Source organism: Dama dama, chromosome 4 (assembly GCF_033118175.1).
Source record: "Dama dama isolate Ldn47 chromosome 4, ASM3311817v1, whole genome shotgun sequence".
In the NCBI taxonomy this organism is placed as follows: domain Eukaryota; kingdom Metazoa; phylum Chordata; class Mammalia; order Artiodactyla; family Cervidae; genus Dama; species Dama dama.
Genome location: NC_083684.1, coordinates 29683063 through 29702628, shown reverse-complemented (window position 1 = coordinate 29702628; position 19566 = coordinate 29683063). Strand labels below are relative to the sequence as shown.

The 19566-nt window shown below is 48.9% G+C and overlaps 1 pseudogene; it reads right to left on the bottom strand.

Annotated features, from left to right (window-relative positions):
* LOC133050346 (liver carboxylesterase-like) overlaps positions 1-19334 on the bottom strand; it is a 31821-nt pseudogene extending 12487 nt beyond the window's left edge.
* Positions 19335-19566: the final 232 nt, after the last annotated feature.

Here is a 19566-nt window from a genome sequence, read left to right as displayed (position 1 = left end):
GTCAGTTCTTGTAAGCACCCCTTACAGGAAACCAGCCTCACAAAGAGCCTACCCTTTTTTTGTCACTTTAGCAAAGCTTTAAGATTAACCTTTGAGCCAGGCCCCCCAATGCTCTACTCATCTTCAGCCCAAGCACACCTTTCAGATTTTTAATCACTCAATGCCCTGCCCAGCTTGTTGGTTTTCCCCATAGATCAAAGAAGCAGAAATGAAGAATAAGAAATTCACAGATGATTGGGTCTCTTCCCTAGCTGACCCATCTGGACTCTCCCAAATGTAAGAAGAAGATAACACATAGAGGAAGATCAGGAGGAGTCTACAACCTGCACACGAGCCTGCAGGCAAAGAGGGATGGTGACCACTCTGAACCCCTCATCTCAGGGGTGAACTGAGATGACTTCTCTGCTGCTTCTTAAAAACTTTCATGGCCAAACAGAAACTTGGTGGTTTTGGGGAGGAAACTGAGTCCACCATCACCCCAGATTGTGAGCATTCTGAATAAAGGTTGTCATTGGCCAGCAGCAGGACCCCCACTTGACTTGGTAATGTTCTCATTATTCATGATACTTAGGTTCTATAAAGTCACCATGACTCTGATTTAATGAATGCTGAGTTGCTGCCCTGGCGAAATAAGGGATCAGGTTCCTGAGAGCCTCTGGTCACATTATTTCAACCTTGTTCTGTAAATGTTTCTGTTTAAAGATACCTTACGTAATAACCATTTCTTACAGATAGTTAGTTATATGTAATATTTATTGATAATAAAACACCAGTCAACAAGGGCTCAATGTTTTTCAGCCCGGGGAGGCTTCTGCTGGAGTTTCCTGCAAGGCTGGGAGGGGAGTGGTGCCTGAGGACTGAGATTCATGGCTCTTCTCCCCACAGTTCTGTAAAGAGTGCGACTTGCACAGCCAGTCAACCCTGCAGCCCCCCAGGAGACGATCCGGGCTCCTCATGAAGCCTCCTGAAGAGCGCCTTACCCAGTCATCTCCACTCCCTGCAGTGGAGGTTTCTCCTCCACCTTCTCCCAACAGGGCGTTTTTAGGGATGTATACAAGACTAGGGGCTGGCTGGGGACAAGGACACAGAGTTGATGATGGAGAACGCTGGCCTGGGGGTTGGGGAACAGGTTCTGGTCCCATTATATGGTCGTCCTAGCTGTGAGACCCAGGAGGTCACAGCCCCTCTCTGGGTGTCAGCACTATAAACAGTAGGATTTACTAGGATTCCCCAGAAAGAATTAGTTCATTCTTTCCTAATCATTAACTGAAGCTTAAGGCGTCAAGACTTAAAATGTGTAATTAAGAAACCAAAAGTCCTTACCTCTCTGGGGTCTCCATATAAATCAAGAGTGAAAAAGTTCTGTGAAGACAAAGACAGAGGTTGTGGTGAGGAGGCTTCCTGGGAGGAAAGCTGACCTCTGTGAGCTGTGCCCAAAGGTACCAAGTGCTCCCTCCTGGCCCCTCCCTGGCTGGGCTGAAAGGAAGCGGGCAGGACTCCCTCCCCTGGGCACCAGCTCAGGATGCAGGGGTGGGATGGGGGAGGGGAGCTCCCAGAGGACTGTTGTTGGTGCCTGCCCTGCCCTCCACCCGTTTACCCTTCTTGTTCCTCCAGGAAACAACACCTGGATTTTCCTTTGGGGGACCCCCGCTTCTCCACTCTCACTCCATTTCTGGCATCTGTATGTGACCTCAGGTGCACCAAATCCCTGGATACAGGGACTACTTCAGCGGTGGACATGTGCCCATGTCAGTTCACTAGAGTTTACCCAAATTTTTGCTGCAGTCGTTGGGAAATAGGGTTTCTAAGCAGATAGTATGTAAGACTAGAGTACTGTTGCTGTCTTTAACCTCCCCAGGGGACAAATCAGTCTTAGAGTGAAACCAACAGAGAAAGGTAAAAGCTGAGATATAGAGACAGATTCTCAGTAATATCATATGTGCATCTGGATCCAGCCATGCCTGAAGCTGTCGACTCCTAGACTGTCAGTCAATTACCTGCAGATTCTGTTACAACATCTTCCTTTCTCTTCTCAAGGCACTTTGAGATGAGTTTTCTTATCTTGCATTAGAAAATCCTGACTCATACAAACTGACTGAAATTCAGCCCACCCCACAATTCTCTTTGTTGTGAGCTTACCAAGACTGTACTAGTTCTCTTGTGATGCTGACGCTAAAAAGCCTGACCCTGTAAGCGGAAATTCCAGTAAGGATCCCTCCATTATGTGTTGTAGGCCCACAATCCAGGAGTGTGTGTGTGTGTGTTTGTGTGCAATGGGGAGAGAAGATGGTCCTGGAAACACTTCCACATGATCTCAGACGATCTCAGAAGAATAATATGGACTCAGGTTCTCTGGGTTTTCCCAAAGTCACCCAATCTCCCCCTTATAAGGTGGATCTCTTGTGCCACATGGAGTTTCAGAAAGAAATGTACACAACCAGAAAACAGTTGTGTGTTTATCTTTGAGCACAGTGGTCACCTTATTTGAGCCTGAGAAACCAAGACTCAAGGCTACTTTGGACTGAACCCATGGAAATAGAGCAGAGTCCAGTGCTGGAGGTTGGCCCCGGGGAGTCCAGCATTAGCCTCAAGATTCCAGGGTCTGGACAGAGAGTCCAGGTGCTCAGTCTACTCCAACAGTTCCCACTGGCTCTAACTGTGGTGTTTTCTGGGTATCTGTCCTGCTGTAACTTCCTGTGAAGGCTCACCATCACGGCCGCCAATCCTGAAGTGTCAACTTCGCTGTGAAGCAGCCCAGTTTATTATAACGCATGCTTCCTCTCTCTACTCCCAGCACCTTTCATCCACATAAATCTATGTGTGTCTCTCCCCGTGAATAGTTCCTTGCAAACAGGGACTATATCCAATCATGTCCACGTCAACTACTCTGTTACCTCCCCCAATACACCTAGCAGAGATGGATGGATGGATTGGTGGCTGGTTGGATGGATAAATGAATGCATGGATTGATGAAACTGATCACTATGTGGAGTATGGATGAACTGGGGTGATAGCTGGGTAGATGGATTACACCCAGCAGATTAGCTGATGGATGGTTCACTGATTTTACAGAGATGGGTGATAAAATCTAGATAAAGAGGTGATTGGTAACAGATGAATGAATGTTATAGATGAATTGATATTAGACTGATGAAAAGATACTGATGAATTGAATTCATCGATAGATGGACGGATGTATAATAAGATATGATCGATGATGGATGGATGAACAGGTGGATGGATGAATGGGTAGATAAACAGTTATGACAGAATCATGATTGAGGCAGACATGCAGAAAATCTAGAAAACTGGGCTACCACTGGGTCATAACTGAGGTGGTTTGTAGACAAGGTGTGGTAAGGTTTCTGAAAGCATTTGTTCTACATAACCCCATTCCTAAAATTCAAGGTGATAACTATCTCTGAGCATATGTAATGTGTAATTTCTTAAAAATATATCAGAAAACAAGATTGGAAAAGGTAAGTTTTGATAAATATGAGGGGTCATTGTTCAGTTGTTCATCTTGTTATTTATTGTCATTGCTAACATCTGAGATACTCATAATAAAAAAAGACAGAAGGAAATTCCCCATTCAGATCCAGAGGCTGACACTGCTCCTGGGAGGTGAGAAACGGTCTCAGGCAGTTTGTCCAGGGCAAAGGGAGAGCTAAAATGAGGAAGCCCGGGGCCATGTTTCCAGGGAGGGGAGCTTGTTTTTCCAAGAGAGTGGGTGCACTTACCATCTTTTGCGTTATCTCCAAGAGCTCATCCTCTGTCTTCTGGCGCAGGCAGTGAACAAGGACAGCCGAGGTGATGGTTTTGCACCCAGCAAAGGCAGCAATTTGCTGTAGAGATCACAGGTGACAGCAGAATTCAAGAGCCGTGCCTCTTCCCTCCATCAATACCGAAGTGTTCTGTTCCAACCTCCATTTCTATAGGCAGTCCGTGGTAGCAGTAAACACCCCAGACCAGTAGGTCCTGGGTCCCAGGCATGCCAGTTAGACTCCTCAGCCTCTGCTGCTTTATCTCTGTTAAAGTGGACAGAATGCTCTCAAAGCTGAACATCTAAAGAGAGGCGGCATGCAGGAGGTGCTTAAGAGCCTGGAATCCAGAATCCCACTTTCTAATTTCAAATCTGGACTCATCCAATTAATAGCCATTTGGCCTCAGGCCAGTCTGTTGCAAAGTGCAGCCAGAGGGGAAGATGCAGAAGAAGAGAAGTCAGGCGTCACAATGACGGGACCCTGGAGAGTGTGCACGGGCTGCCTGGAACCTGGTCCAGTGTCTGACAGACATCAGTGCTCAGTATGTATGTGGTGGAAAAATAAAAAGGCACAGGAAGAAGTAGAGGAGAGAGGAAGAGCGAGAATGTAAAATGAGAGTCTCAGATTCTCCATTCTTTGATTTCTTGTCTGGTTTGATAGTGAAATTCAGTCCCATCTCTGAGACCTTTCTTTCCTTTAAGTAAGCTCCCCCTTGTGGACATAAGCCTGATTAATGGGCATCTGCTGTTAATATCCGAAAATTCTGAAAACATTCTCAAAAATTCTAAAAATTCACGGAGCCCCTATTATTCTCTTTCTACTTACCAATCCCTTCAGTCTGTGCTGCCCCCATGCTCTGCAAATCAGCTCTCGCAGCCTGATCCAAACGCTCTGTATCACTGACTCCAAGCCACACTCCTCAGCAGAGCCTCTGTGGTGCTTACCCTTCCTTGTCTTCCTAACACTCACCAAATAAAGACACAATCCTCACCACGTCCTGTGTAGTATGGCCCTGCCATGGTCCCATCCTCAGCTCTCTCCAGATTTCCTCTGAAATTTCTGCTCTGCCCAATCAGCCTTCCTCACTCTCTCGGGACATTGGCCCCAGCCACAGGACATTTGCACAGCCTGTTCCTGTTTCCTGGATATTCCTTGCTTGCCAAGAAATTTACTGCTTAGCCTTCTCATCTCAACTCGTTGATCATTTCTTTCTTCTTTCTCAGGAAGCCTCTCTTAATAACCTCCCCCTATGCCCTGGACGAAGTGCTCCTTTTGGATTCTGTTATGACCTCGGATACATTCCTTTATTGCTCTAGGTACAATTGATATTTGATAAGTGGCAAAATTATGTAATCATTAATCTCTCTATTCCTTGAGAATAGAATTTAGGTATCAGGTTATCCCCAAATGATCTGTTGCATGAATCAATGAAGCCATGAAGAATTCTCAGGTACCCAGCCTGGTCAAAGGTCTCCAGGGAAAAGCCACTCCAGGCCCACAAAGTGCAAATGAGTCTAGTTGATCTCAGACCTCGAGCGAGACAACTCACAATGACAGACATTAAGCCCAGCACCCCACCTGGCACACTTTGGGAAACATGTTCAGTGGAAAGTGCACGGGGCTGGAACCAGAGTCATGAGCCTGAGTCCAGCTCTGCCCTCATCACTCACTGACCTTGGCGAGGCTCTTGTACTTCAGCTCCCTGCCCCAGTTTGCTCAGTGGTAGAACTGGGAGGTGGGGTGAGCTGTGTCCTCGCCCTTCCTGTTCAGCCACTTCTCACTTCTATGATTTTCTGAGGATGTCAGCCAGACTCAACCCTAAGAAAGGGCCCTTGACAACTCCAGGAGAGCAGAGCAAAAGGTGTGGGGGCAGACCAGTGTGAGACCTACCTCAGCTGCAGCCTTCGAGTCCTTCTTGAGCAGGGCGGAAGTGAGGGCCACGCCACTCTCAGAGATGGCTCGGTGGAAGAGATTCTTGGCCAGGGGAGATAACACCTGGGAGGACCGTGTTGAGAAAGGGAGTTTATGCTCACAGGAGGCAGGGAGGCTGTTCTTGAAGAGCCACACCCATACACAACCGTGTCCCGGATTGCTCCCGTGGAGGCCATGGGCCGGGCTTCTGTAGAAAACCTCAGCTGGACGGGGGCAGGAGCAGAGTGAGGGCCAGAACAGGTGGTGTGTGGCGCCCACTGACTATAACAATCAACAGTATCTGTAGGCAGCTTAGCAATTCCTAGCAACACTGCAGAGGCACAGTTCTTACGGCAAGTACAGTCAAGTAAGAATTAGTTAATAAAATAAAGGTGAATCAAAAGTTTTAAATGGCTGGGGAAATATAAAATAAATAAATAAAATAAAGGCGCAGTCTGACTTTCCGTTTCCATTACTCAGAATTTATCCTAAGGAAAATGAGCATGGAGGTATATAACAATTTTTAATAATGTTCAGGTTGTTTATAATAGTAAAAATTGGAAATAACCCAAGGTTTCAATATTATGAGATTGGATAAATAACTTATTTTTCATTCTTACGATGAAATTACTTGACTATACAAAAAAAAAAATGTGAAAGAGTATTTAATGCTCAGAGAAATATTTATGTTGTTTTATAATGCTAGGGAAAGTTTGTGTTTAAAAATTTCTAGCTAGGGCTTCCCTTGTGGTCCAGTGGTTAAGAATCCACCTTCCAATGCAGGGGACACAGGTTCATTCTCTAAGCTGGGAGGATTCCACATGCCATGAAGCATCTAAGCCCGTAGGCCACAGCTTCTGAAGCCCTTGCAACTAGAACTGAGCTCCGCAGCAAGGCAGGGCCCTGAGATGCCCCCACACTCAAACAGAGAGTGTGCAGCGATGAAGGCCCAGCACAGCCAAGGATTTTAAAAAGGGATTATAACAGTTCTAGCCAGATTGATAGATGGATAGTCAGATAAACAGGGTGAATTATGGAAAAGAATTAGCAAAATACAGCTCAACATGAGTATCCATGCATAATGGAACTCTGAATGATTTTTTCTTCTATGAGATATTCTGTACCTTTCCTGTTTTCCACTTCATGAAACATAAGAACATTTCCCTCTGAATGTTGAACTGTGAAACCAACATACATTCATAAAATGTAGTGACGGGGACTTCCCTGGTGATCCAGTGGGTAAGACTCCAAGCTCCCAATGCAGGGGGCTCAAGTTGGATCCCTGGTTGGGGAATGAAGATCCCACATGCAAAGCGGCCAAAAAAAAAAAAAAAAGGCAGTAATAACGTTAACCCTCCGCTCAAATGTGAGCCTCTGCTCAAATGTGAGGTAGTTGGAGTGTTTCTCACAGCTCCCAGCACCTTCTAATCTGATTTCCATCTTTGCCTCCCTTGGCGTCTCCCTCATTCCCACTCCCCACACCACACTCCCAGGTCCCGTCTATGTCCCTTGTCCCCTGTCCCATCCTCATCCCTCCTCCTCTTCTCCTTCCCCCCAGCCCAGCTCCATCCCTCAGCCCCAGAGCCTGCTGCCCTCCCTGCTGGGCATGGACAAGCCACCAGATGCCCTCAGAGGGCCCCCACCTGTTCTCAGTGCTTGTGTCTCCCTGAACTGCAGGCCTGGCTTCAAGTCAGACCAGGACACTCAGCCCAACCTCATGGTCGGCTCCTCTGATTAATCATTTACAGGCACCCCAAATCTCAAGAGAAGTGAGGTGAGCCCTAACGTTAAAATGATGAAGAAGGAGAGGATCAGCTCAAGCAACACAGGTCAGGAAGAGTGTGTCTGTCGCAGCTGTGGCTACATAGAGTCGGGCCAGCTTTGAATCCAGGTCTTGAAAGTAATGGTCCCAGGATGAGCTGGGCTGGTCTGCAAGGGGTCCCATCAGCAACCACAGCAGGGCCAGGAAGACTTACAAGAACAGAGACACTTTCCGCTCCTGATGACTGTCCAAAGATGGTCACAGAGCCTGGATCCCCTCCAAAGTTGGCAATGTTCTCCTGGACCCAGCGCAACGCGGCCACCTGGTCCAAGTGGCCCCAGTTCCCGCGGCTGTGCTTGTCCCCTGTGCTGTGAGTGAGAGAACAGGGAGGGGTTGGGAGCAGAGATGTCCCGGCAGGGCCCTGAGGACCAGAGATGGGGCTGGGGGTCCAGGTGAGCCTTCTGGAAAGGACTGGGCTTCCACAGCCCTGACACGGGTCTTCACTTTCCTGCTGTCCTGCTCTGCTGCAGGGCTCTACACAGCCATCCTTCATCTATTGATGAGCATTTGCTATGGTCGAGGTGACACCCTGGCTCACGTGGTAGAGGAGAGGCCGGGGGAGAGGAAGTGGGGCGAGTATGTGCAGTTACACTGTCACTGGGAGCAGACACGGGCCATGGGGGGAAGAGCTGAGGGGTCTCCATGAGGGGACACGTCCTGGGACATGACTCCCCTGGGACAACACTCCCCCGGTCTACAGGTCTTTCCAGGGAGGTGACCACCCCTCTCCCGGCCCACCCCCCAGCATCTCAGGTTAAGAGGTCCTGGCGCCAGTGCATTCAGGAAAAGCTCAGTAACTGCCTGCTGGAGACCTGGTTCCTGTCCCCGGAGAATCCACGTGGGAGACTCAGCCTTCACTCATGCATGTGCCAAAGTCCAGGAAGGAAATGGGGTGAGTGGGCCCAACGCTCCTCCCGGTAGATGTACCCCTGGAGTCAGATGCTCCTTACAACCTCCCAGTTCCAGGCACCCGTTCCTTCATCTACAAGACTTCATGGAGCTCCCACATGAGTCTGCCCCTTCTTTACTTCCCAGGAGAAAAGATGTGTGAGCCTCTAAGAGCTGTGCTGCCTGGTAATGGTCGTCTTAAAGAAAGTGCCACATGCAAAGCAGCACAGTGAAAAAGAGATAAGTTGCTCAGATAGTAAGGTAATGCTCAAAATTCTCCAAGCCAGGCTTCAGGAATATGTGAAACGTAAACTTCCAGATGTTCAAGCTGGTTTTAGAAAAGGCAGAAGAACCAGAGATCAACTTGCCAACATCCGACGGATTATCGAAAAAGCAAGAGAGTTCCAGGAAAACATCTATTTCTACTTTATTGACTATGCCAAAGCCTTTGACTGTGTGGATCACATAAATTGTGGAAACTTCTGAAGGAGATAGGAATACCAGACCACCTGACCTGCCTCTTGAGAAACCTGTATGCAGGTCAGGAAGCAACAGTTAGAACTGGACAGGGAACAACAGACTGGTTCCAAATAGGAAAAGGAGTACATCAAGGCTGTGTATTGTAACCCTGCTTATTTAACTTGTATGCAGAGTACATCATGAGAAACGCTGGGCTGGAGGAAGCAAAAGCCTGAATCAAGATTGCTGGGAGAAATATCAATAACCTCTCACATGCAGATGACACCTTCTTTATGGCAGAAAGTGAAGAAGAACTAAAGAGCCTCTTGATGAAAGTGAAAGAGGAGAGTGAAAAAGCTGGCATAAAGCTCAACATTCAGAAAACTAAGATCATGGCATCTGGCCCCATCACTTCATGGCAAATAGATGGGGAAACAGTGGAAACGGTGGCTGACATTAACTTCGGGGGATCCAAAAATTACTGCAGATGGTGGCTGCAGCCATGAAAGCCATGAAAGACGCTTGCTCCTTGGAAGGAAAGTTACGACCAACCTAGACGGCACATTAAACAGCAGAGACATTACTTTGTCAACAGAGGTCCATCTAATCAAGGCTATGGTTTTTCCAGTGTTCATGTATGGATGTGAGAGTTGGACTATAAAGAAAGCTAAGCACTGAAGAATTGATGCTTTTGAACTGTGGTGCTGGAGAAGACTCTTGAGAGTCCCTTGGACTGCAAGGAGATCCAACCAGTCCATCCTAAAGGAGATTAGTCCTGGGTGTTCATTGGAAGGACTGATGCTGAAGCTGAAACTCCAATACTTGGGCTACCTGATGGGAAGAGCAGACTCATTTGAAAAGACCCTGATGCTGGGAAAGATTGAGGGCAGGAGGAGAAGGGCATGACAGAGGATGAGGTGGTTGGATGGCATCACTGACTCAATGGACATGGGTTTGGATAGCCTCTGGGAGTTGGTGAAGGACAGGGAGGCCTGGTGTGCTGCGGTTCATGAGGTAGCAAAGAGTTGGACATGACTGAGCCACTGAACTGAACTGAGTTCAGATAAGATATCAACTTGGTTGGGTTTTGTAGGAATCATAGGAGTTTGTCAGGTAGATTAGGTGTTTTACGTGTAAGAACTCAGGAATAAGTGGACCAGGGTGGGTGGGAATGAGAAGGTAGGTGGAGCCCAATTATGAGGGGACCCAGATGTCTCAGTAGGGAACCTAGCAAGGATCCCCTTGAGGGCTTGCCTGACCAGAGTGGGGTCCTAGCACCCGCACACTGGGGGCAATGTGCCATGAGGAGAGTCCAGGGTCTTACCTGAAGAAGCCCCAGATGCCCAGGCGGTACTGAATGGTCACCACCACCACGTTTTCATGGGCAGAGAGGACCAGCCCATCATAGGTTGATGCCCCGCCCACCATCAGAGCTCCTCCATGGATCCACACCATCACCTGGATGGGGAGGATGCAACCTCAGGGTTACAGGAAGCAGAGCTGGGGAAGACCTCAGAGGCAGGTTTCGTCACCTATCCATTCTCCCAGCAGTGGCCCAGGTCACCGCCCCACTCAGGGCACCCTGGCTGCACCTGCTTGTCTCTCCTGCCCCAGGGCCACCTGCTCACAGCACTCTTCATGCTGAGAACATCATCATGGGAACAGCCAAGGCTTGAGCATCGCCTCCTCCCCAACACTCCCACCACCCTCACTCCTGGACCCCTCACCCAGCTCAGTCCACTCTGTATGAAGCCCTTGGTTAGAAGCTTGGATCGGCTTCATCTTAGTTACCTTTTCGTTGGTGAATTCATCTTCTCAAGTGAATGAATGATTGTGTCAAGAAGCATATGCCCTGGATGGTATTTGTTCTTAATATGACATCCTGTTGCCTCCTTAGCTCCCCAAATCTCACCCATCCTCCAAGTCCAGTATAAAACCAACTCCTCTAAGAAGTGTTCAACTATGAGGTGACTACGATCTGAAAACCTACTAGGTGCCAGGGACTTTGGGAAGAACTGAGCCTGACAGAGAACATGACAATTCGTAAAACACTGCCCTGAATTTAAGGAGTTTACAAAGCAAGAAAGTGAGAATGACTAAAATTATATTACAAAAATTTGGTTAATAAAAAAAAAAGGAATCATTTACAAGCTATGTGCCAAGAATCGTTCTAAGCAATAAAAATAAATCATCCATTTGAAAGGGACTCTTATTGTTCCATTACACAGACAGGAAAGCTTTTCCCTACCCTAAGGTCACGCTGTTAATGGGCAGTAGACACAGGACCGGAACCCAAGCAGTCCGCTTCCGGAGTCTGCATGTTGAGCCACCCAGCACACAGAAGCCGATGGCCATGCCACAGCAGGTTTGCTGTTGGGGCAGAAGGAATGCCTTTCCTACAACTCCAACTAATGCATCAGGAGGACTTGCCTCATGTTCTGACCCAGGCACTGCCATAAATCTTGATATTCGTTACTGAAAACTCATGTGTGATGATCCCTGATTTGAGGCAACAGCTAGTAAAAGGCAGAACAAAGACTTACACCTAGACCCTACTGGTCCAGAGCCTGTGTCCACACTAGAGGTTCTCCAGCCCCAGGTTCCCAGGGCCCCTGCTCCTCTGACACGTCTGATCCCTGCCTACCTCCAGCTGGAGGGACTGAGTTTGCAGTCATCTCTGAGTCCAGGCTGAGCCAAGGGCTGGTCAGCAGTGATTTGCTGAAGAGGCCAGTCTAGCTCTGTGCAGATCTTCCAAGCCAGGGGCCATGTGGTCATGGTTTTCCCTTCCCTCTATCTCCTCACCCCCACTTCTAGCTATGTGTATGTGTACACTGAGTATGTAATAGGGAAAATGAATGAAAGAACAACTGTGCCCACCTCTTTGAGCTTCTAGTCACACGTTCACAGACACCTTTCTCCACATCTGGGCACCATGCCAGGGGTGTTCCTGGGAGATGGCTGGGTGCGCCCAACCCTGTCTCTACCTTCATTGACTGCTCCTTTTCCAGCAGACCTGCCCCAACCTCCGGCCAGAGTCAAAAAGTCGGTCATCTCTCTGGGCTCCATGTTTTTGGAAATGCTGACCCACTGGGTCATCAGCGTGGGCCAAAGACAATCAGGAAGTGAATTTAGCCACAAGAAGATCTTGATAGTTGGCAAAGGAAAGGACAGGAGAAGCTTGTTGCTCCAGGCTCTGCCCCCCAACCTGTGACACAGAAAGCTGTCAGAGAGGGTCTCTGTGTGCTGAGGGAAGGCCACACACAGGCTCCTCTGCTAGCCTGTGTCAGAGAGCTCCCGGCTGTTCCAGGGGCCCCGTGCTCCAGTCCTGCCAACCCTCCTCTGTGACCTCACCTTCCCCTCACTGGGCCTCAGTTTCTCTGTCTATAAAGGAAGGGTTGGCTTGTTGGCTTATCTCCAAGATTCCTTCCAGCTCTAACTTTATGGAAATGATGTTTTACCCTGTCTGGGTATCAGATTCCTAATCTAGCAATTAAAAGTCATCCTTCTTGTCCATCTATTAGCATGAGAGACCCTAGAAAAATTCAATTGTGAATTACAGATGTGCAGCCATCTCCCCCAGGGGCCCAACTCTGGCCGAGGGGAAACAGGTGTGGGCAACCTGCGCTCCCTGATGTCAGGTTTGGCTGTGGTGGAAAAGAAAGCCCTGGGGCCCCAGAAGACCCCTTGGTCCCAGATGGCCCCCCTTAACACTGCCTTCATCCCCTTCCAGTCTACACCAACCTTGACCAGGGGTTCCCACTGCTTACCGGCAGCCTGCTTCTCTTCGTCAAGTCAGCAGGGGTGTAAATATTTAGGTAAAGGCAGTCTTCGGAAAACGTGAGGCTAATGTTCTCCTTTCTGTTGGTAAAGAGATCCGAGAGCAACTGCGCCCCCACTGGGTCCTGGGAGCACCTGCGAGGGGCAAGGAGAGAGAAGAATTCTTGAAGTTCAATCAGAGCTAACCAAGGAGATGTCTCCTGTGGTCATCGAAGGCCTTGGACTGCCAGCTTCAGGCCAGTAAATAGCGTTGTTCTTACCATACCTGGGGCATGCGATGGGGATCCTCAGGCTCACCAAGGTCTCCCAGGACCATGTACGGTCAGACCTGACCCTCTTCCCATCTGGGGCCTCTGGAATGCCCTGGGGCAAGGGAGGAGGCTGCCTAGTGTGCTGACGGGCGTGAGAAAGGACCATTCCTGCTTCCCTGGGTCCACACCAGTGCTGTGTGACGCCCGGTGTAGAGTGCCTATATTCTGCCCACAGGGAAACATGGTCTAGTTCACAGGAGACTTCCAGAAACCAGGAGAAGTCAATCAAATGGCAGATATTTAGGGCCTACAACAGATCAGGGTCAAATATTTGTGGGGCAGCATTAGAACTGCATCCTAGCCCTGCCTCAGCCTGAATGAATCACCAATCATTTCAATCATCCTGCCTGTATGATGAAGACTCTAAACACGCAGAAGGACAGGTTCAGAGATTGTCCGGCAGAACAGAACGCTTTTTTTCTGTACTGCGTGGCATGTGGATCTTACTTCCCTGACCAGGAAGTTGAATCTGTTGCAGTGGAAGGGCAGATTCTTAACCACTGGACAACCAGGGAGGTGGCCACCGTGCTGGGTCATCTGTCAGGGACCTCACTGTATGGATCTCTTCATTTGGCTAGCGGTTTGTATCCTTCAATATCCTTCATAATGAACTGGCAATCTAGTGAGGAAACTAGTTTCTTGAGTTCTGTGGGCTGCTCTGGTAAATTAATAGAACCCAGCAAGGGGGTTACGGGAACCTCTGATGTATAACCAGTTGGTGAGACACACAAGTTACAACTTGGAATTGGCATCTGAAGTAGAGGGAGGTTTTTTAAAAGGACTGAGCCCTTCAGAGATGGAATCTGATGCTATCCTTGGCAAAACAGTGTCAGAATTAGTTAAACTGTTGGGCACCCATATGGTGTGCAGGAATTGATTTTTTTTTTTTTAAGAATTGATTTTTGATGTGGCAAACACACACACACACATTAGAAATAGGTAGAGAAAACTCTGTGATTCCATTTTAAGGGAGAAAGTACGCAACAGATAAAAGACTGGGAAAAGAGAATGCAAAATATGAATAGTAGTTCTAGCTTGGTGGTAGAACTGTGTGATTTTCATTTTCTTAACTTCACTCACCTGTACTTCCACAGTTTAAAAAATTAATCACTTAATTTTATTTATTAATATTTGGCTGCACCAGATCTTTGTCATGGCATGTGGGATTTTTCAGTTGCAGCACAGGAACTCGTAGTTATGGCACTTGGGATCGAGTTCCCTGATGTGGATTGAGGCCATGCCCCCTACATTGGGAGCATGGAGTCTTAGCCACTGGACTACCAGGCAAGTTCCCTCACTTTTAGGTAATAAGTGTGTACTACTTATTACTTGTAATTAGGAATGGAAAAGAATGAATGTTTTCTTAAAAGAAAGCGAAGACGGATGGGAGTGAGGACGGCTGAGAAGAGAAGAAGGAAAAGAATGTAGCAGATGCAGGACCCTGGAAATAATTAGAAGTCTCTTACTGAGATAAATAATATGTGACTCAAAGGTTGCAGACATCCGAGGTGCCTTGGGAAGCAGCTGAGCATCTTCTTTGCCCAACTTGGCCAGCTAACTACAAAACATCAACCATGGTTCTGCTTGTGCCAAGGTAGCAAGACATGTTGGGAGTTGAGAACTTGGGCAATCAACACCCCAAAGCACTACCACCCACACATCTCCTGGCCCACCTTACTCCCCGCTATGGTAAAGTTCAAGAAGGAAAATAAATAGAACTGTGAAAATTAATAAAGGGAAACCTCACTAAAATAAAATGCAGAGGTCAGGAGGGGGAATTCTCAGGAACATACCACTTCACCTCAATACAGATTCCATTAGGTAGAGACAGACTTTGCACCTCTGGCTGGAAGTGACAGGACTTTACTATGAGAAAGATGAACTCTTCCCTTGGCAACAGCTCAGCCAATGAGAGACTGTCATTCCTCAGCCAATGAAAAGCCACTACATAACAAACTCCCAGTTTCCTTCAGTGGACTTTTTGTTTGTAACAGTGCCTCCTAACTTCCCCGTGGCCTCTATAAAAGAATTTCCTTTGTTTGGCCTGATTTGCATGTGGTTTGCCATAGTTGCATATCCACGATGGCAGTTCTTTGCGGCTCCCAGATCAACCCTAGTTCTGCTGGAAAATATCTGGTGGCTTTCTCATTTTAGGTTAACAGAATCATTACTTTTGAAACCCCTCACCTGCTCCACTTTCTATTTTATCCCACAGCACTTATCATATTCTGATACATTACATCATCTATGTGTTAATTTGCATACTTCTTCCTCTCTGTCTACCCCAGCTATGATGCAAGCTCCATGAACGTGGGATCTTTGTTCTGGTCACTAATGGATTCCAGGAAACTAGAAGATACTTGGGAAAGTTGCTCAAGAAATATTAGTTGAATAAAGGGCTCTAGAAAGCTATAAGAGTTCTGGAAGGTTGATAGGGATCTACAATATCTTGAGGATTCCAGGACGAAGTATGAGCCACTCACAGGACTGTCGTGGCTCCTTCCTGCATCCCTTTGAGACTAACAATCCCACTGAAAGATGCCAAAGCCACACCCCCGACTTACATGGGAGGGTAAGAGGTGGTATTCTTCACCAAGGTCCACGGCTCTGCAGGCTGCGGCGGAGCAAACCTCAAGGATCCAAGAGGAGGCTTGGCAAAAGGGACTCCCAGGAAGACGGCCACAGGCTGTGCAAATCCTTTCAAGCTGACATGTGTCCCCAGGACTCTGCCCTGAGCAGTGTCCACAATAGGCGGTGAGGGCGCCAGCCCTGCTGGACATTGGGAGGAAGTGAGGACTCATCAGTGGTGATGGTGAACTGGAGCCTGCGTGGATTTTGTTACCTTTGCCAAGTGATCTTTAATGTCCTCTCAACTCTGTAAGCCTCAGTTTCTTCTCATATAAGAGAGGGAGAAGCTAACTTTCCTTGCTAACTCACAGGGCTATCTGAAGGAACAAATTGCAATTGGGGGTGTAAGAGCATCCTATGTAACAACATAGGACATAAATGCATGAAGAAGAGCTGCTGGGAATGAAGATGGCACTCAGTTTCCATACTTAGGATCCTCTGGAAACAACCACCCACTGGATCCCAGCGGTGAGCTGCACGCTGGATAAGAGGAGGAGCAAGAGGCGGCTGCTCTCCTCAGACATCTGACCTTACGTGCAGAATGAGCGCACACATACCTGACCCTCCTGTGGGGAGAAGTGGCCCCTGTCCTGGGAGAGGTACTGAGTAAGGCCCCATAGGAGACAGAAGAGGGAGCGAGGCCCACTGACTGCTGGCTTCATGGAAGCAGTGACCTGGCATCTGGGACTAGCAGTGGTGGAAAGAGTGACACCGGGAAGTGGAAGAGAGGGTGTAAAGGTGTAAAGAGAGACGAGATTGTGCAGAGGGGAGGCTCTGAGACAGCAGAGCATAATGCCTGCCTAAGGAAGCGCGATGGGCCCCTTTGGGTCAGGAAGAGTCATGGGGGTGGAGCATAATCCTGGAAGGTTCATGGCTGGGAGAGTCCCAGATGCCAGGCCAACCATTCGGGCTTTAGTTAGGAGGTAAATGAGCAACCGTGAACCGTCCTGGCGTAAGAGAGAGACACAATCAGCTTGAAGAAGCTCCATCCAATGACTCTGAGCACGGTCACCAGAGGGAGCGAGACTGGGGGTCACATTTTGTCTGGCCCAGTCTCGTGGAGCAGGCGGTTTTTTCTCACTGAGCTCAAATGCGTCTCCTACAGTTGCCATGTCAGACCCGTTCCTCGCTGCTCAGGGAGATTCTGCACCTTCATGAGGCACGGGGCCTTAGTGTGACCCCTGTTCACGCTTGTCCCTCAAGTCCTCTCTTGTCCATTCTCAACAGCTGCAGTTTGTTTAAGCATCCTAACAGGAAATGATTTCTAGGCTCTCACCCTCCCAATTGTTCCCCTTTAGATACAGATGAAAGGCAAACCTCTCTCTCAAATGTGTGTGGCCAGAACAGAAAAGAATAACCCAGATCTGTTCTTATGGGCACATGCAATGACAGCCTTCAAGAGACATGAAGTGGACAGATGCCCAACTGGCAAGGGTAAAAATGTGGGTGATGGGTTGAGAGGCAAAGGCAGGGATGCTGACGGCAGATGTTGACACTTTTGTTGCATGTTTGTGGATTGAGCACTCACCATGTGCCACGGGGGCACTCTAATCAGAAAAGCCTGGCTAGGGAGACATCAATATGTCCATTTTACAGATGAGGTAACCGAGGAAATGGAGGAAGGCAGTATGGACTTTCTAAAGGTAGTAAGGTATGGACCTGCCAGGTAAATCAGCAGTAAGGGGATAATCAGCTTCTAGTGTGTTCTTATTCAGCGCTTCCCCTCAGTTCCAGGCCTGTCACCGTGTCACAGCACCGGGAGGAAGATAGACCCAGGGCAGCCTGCGCCGTCAGAGCACCGATGGCCAGGGCACTGGCTCTGGACTCAGGAGACAGAGAGAGAATTCAGAGACTGATTTTCCAGCTGACCTTGGGCACGTACATTTCCCTCTCTGAGCCTCAGTTTTTCCATCTATAAAATGGTACAGATGCATTCTGAGGTCGCTTGCTACATTCTTGGGTTCACCATGTCCTCTCTGTTCTGTATTCTGAGGCTTTGACATCTGGAGCCTTGCTGATTGTGCGGGCATGGCCCCTCCCAGAGCTAGCCAATCCCTGGAGACAGGAATGAGCTTCCCCTTCCTCCTGCCGTAGCCCGTACCCCAGTCTCCTTCTTTCTCAGGCCCTCTGCTCCGTCACCATCACCCTGCCCCAATCACCCCACTGCAAAATACCTGTGGGCGCCCCTAACCTGCTGACATTGGTTACCTCGGGACTCCCAAACCTGTTTATCCTGTCTCTCCTCTTCCTTTGGCATCAGCAACCAAGATAAAGGCCCTTCATCCCAATTTCTTTGTATTCCCTCTGCCTAGAGACCCCCTCGCCGTCTTCATCACCTGCCCCACCATGGAAAGGCCATGCCCTCTTCTTCAGGGAAATGTGTCTTAATCATCTTTTCAATGGCAGTTGGCTCTTGGACCTGCTTGCCAATATCGGTAGATATAAGAGACGTGGGTTCGATCCCTGGGTTGGGAAGATCCCCCGGAGGAGGAAATGGCAACCCGCTCCAAATTCTTGCCTGGAGAATCCCATGAACAGAGGAGCTGGGAGGGCTATAGTCTGAAGGGTTGTACAGAGTCTGACACGACTGAAGGGACTTAGACACACACTCCTGATCTGTGGGCCTCGGAAGACCCCAGACTTTCTGTTAATACGCTGTCTTGGAAAACAACTCCTTTATCTCTTTTTTCACTTTCTCTGTTTCAGGCACACTTTAGAAGCAACAGCCCATTTCCACCTCACAAGAGCCCACTGAGGTGGATACAGCTGTCACCCCCATTTTCGAAATACAAAGCCAAGGTCCAGAAAAGGGACCTAACGTGTCTAAGAACACACAGCTACTAAGTGGTGAGCCGCGATGGCCACTCACACCGCTGTCTCCAGAGCCGGTATTAATACTCTGGTAAGGCTGCCCGGGTGGCTCAGTGGTAAAGATTCCGCCTGCCGTGCAGGAAACGTGGGTTTGATCCCTGGGTGCAGACGATGCCCTGAAGAAGGAAATTGCAACCCACTCCAATATTCTTCCCTCGGAAATCCCATAGACAGACGAGCCTGGCAGGCTACGGTCCATGGGGTTACGAGAGAGTCAGAGAGGACTTAGCCAAAAAAAACAAAAACCCCTTCCAAGATTCTGGTAAGGACCTGCTCCATAGCCGTGTTAATAGTCAAGAGGGAAAGACATGGAGGAGCTCGCCAAAGTCCTCGGAGGTATGTGGAGGTGAGCTTGTTGTCCTCCTCTGGAGTGGTGGCTCGCAGCCGAGTCTAGGGTCTGTACGGCCCCCCCTGTGTCTCCTGCTGCGAGACGCGGGCTGGGCTACACCAGCCACGTTCACAGAGCCCGCGCTGCTGCAGCGCCTGGCCTGTCACTGCTTTGCCCCATGCGCACCTCCTCTCCCATGCTCCCCATGAGGATTTCCAAAGGAGCCCCGGCTATTTGCATTCAGGGGGACTCACCCCAAGCTGTGCGAGTAGAGATGGAGGTCAGAACCAGAGCGCAGAGCCACATTGTGGAAGGGCAGCTGCTCCTGTGGCCACAAGTCTCTGCCCTGCCCAGAGCGCTGCTTCACTCTGGGCCCTCAGCTCCTTCCGCAAGCTCCTGCCCCAGCTGCTCCAGAACAGAAAAACTGGCCTCCCTTCCTTGTGGGTGCTTGGGGTCTGTGAGCCACGCCCGCCGAGACTTCACCCTCTTTGAAATCAAGAACCCGGACCTAACTCTCCAATTACAGGTAGTCACAGACTCTTCAAACAATTTGTTTCCTAAGGGCTTCTCACTTCCTTGACTCTATGCTCAGTGTTCTGTGAGATTCCCAGGGCAGGCGCAAGCAGACGCAGGCCTTCAGACAAGGGCAGCCTTTGTTCTGGGGCCCTCAGAACAACTGGAAAACTTGCAGAGTGACCCTTAGCCCCATAGCTGCCCAGTTAGAGAATGAGACGTGGGGCTTGTTTCAGAGTTCCAAGTTCTTATTTTGGAAGCATCTTGATGCCCTTCTGATGCCTAGATTAAGTT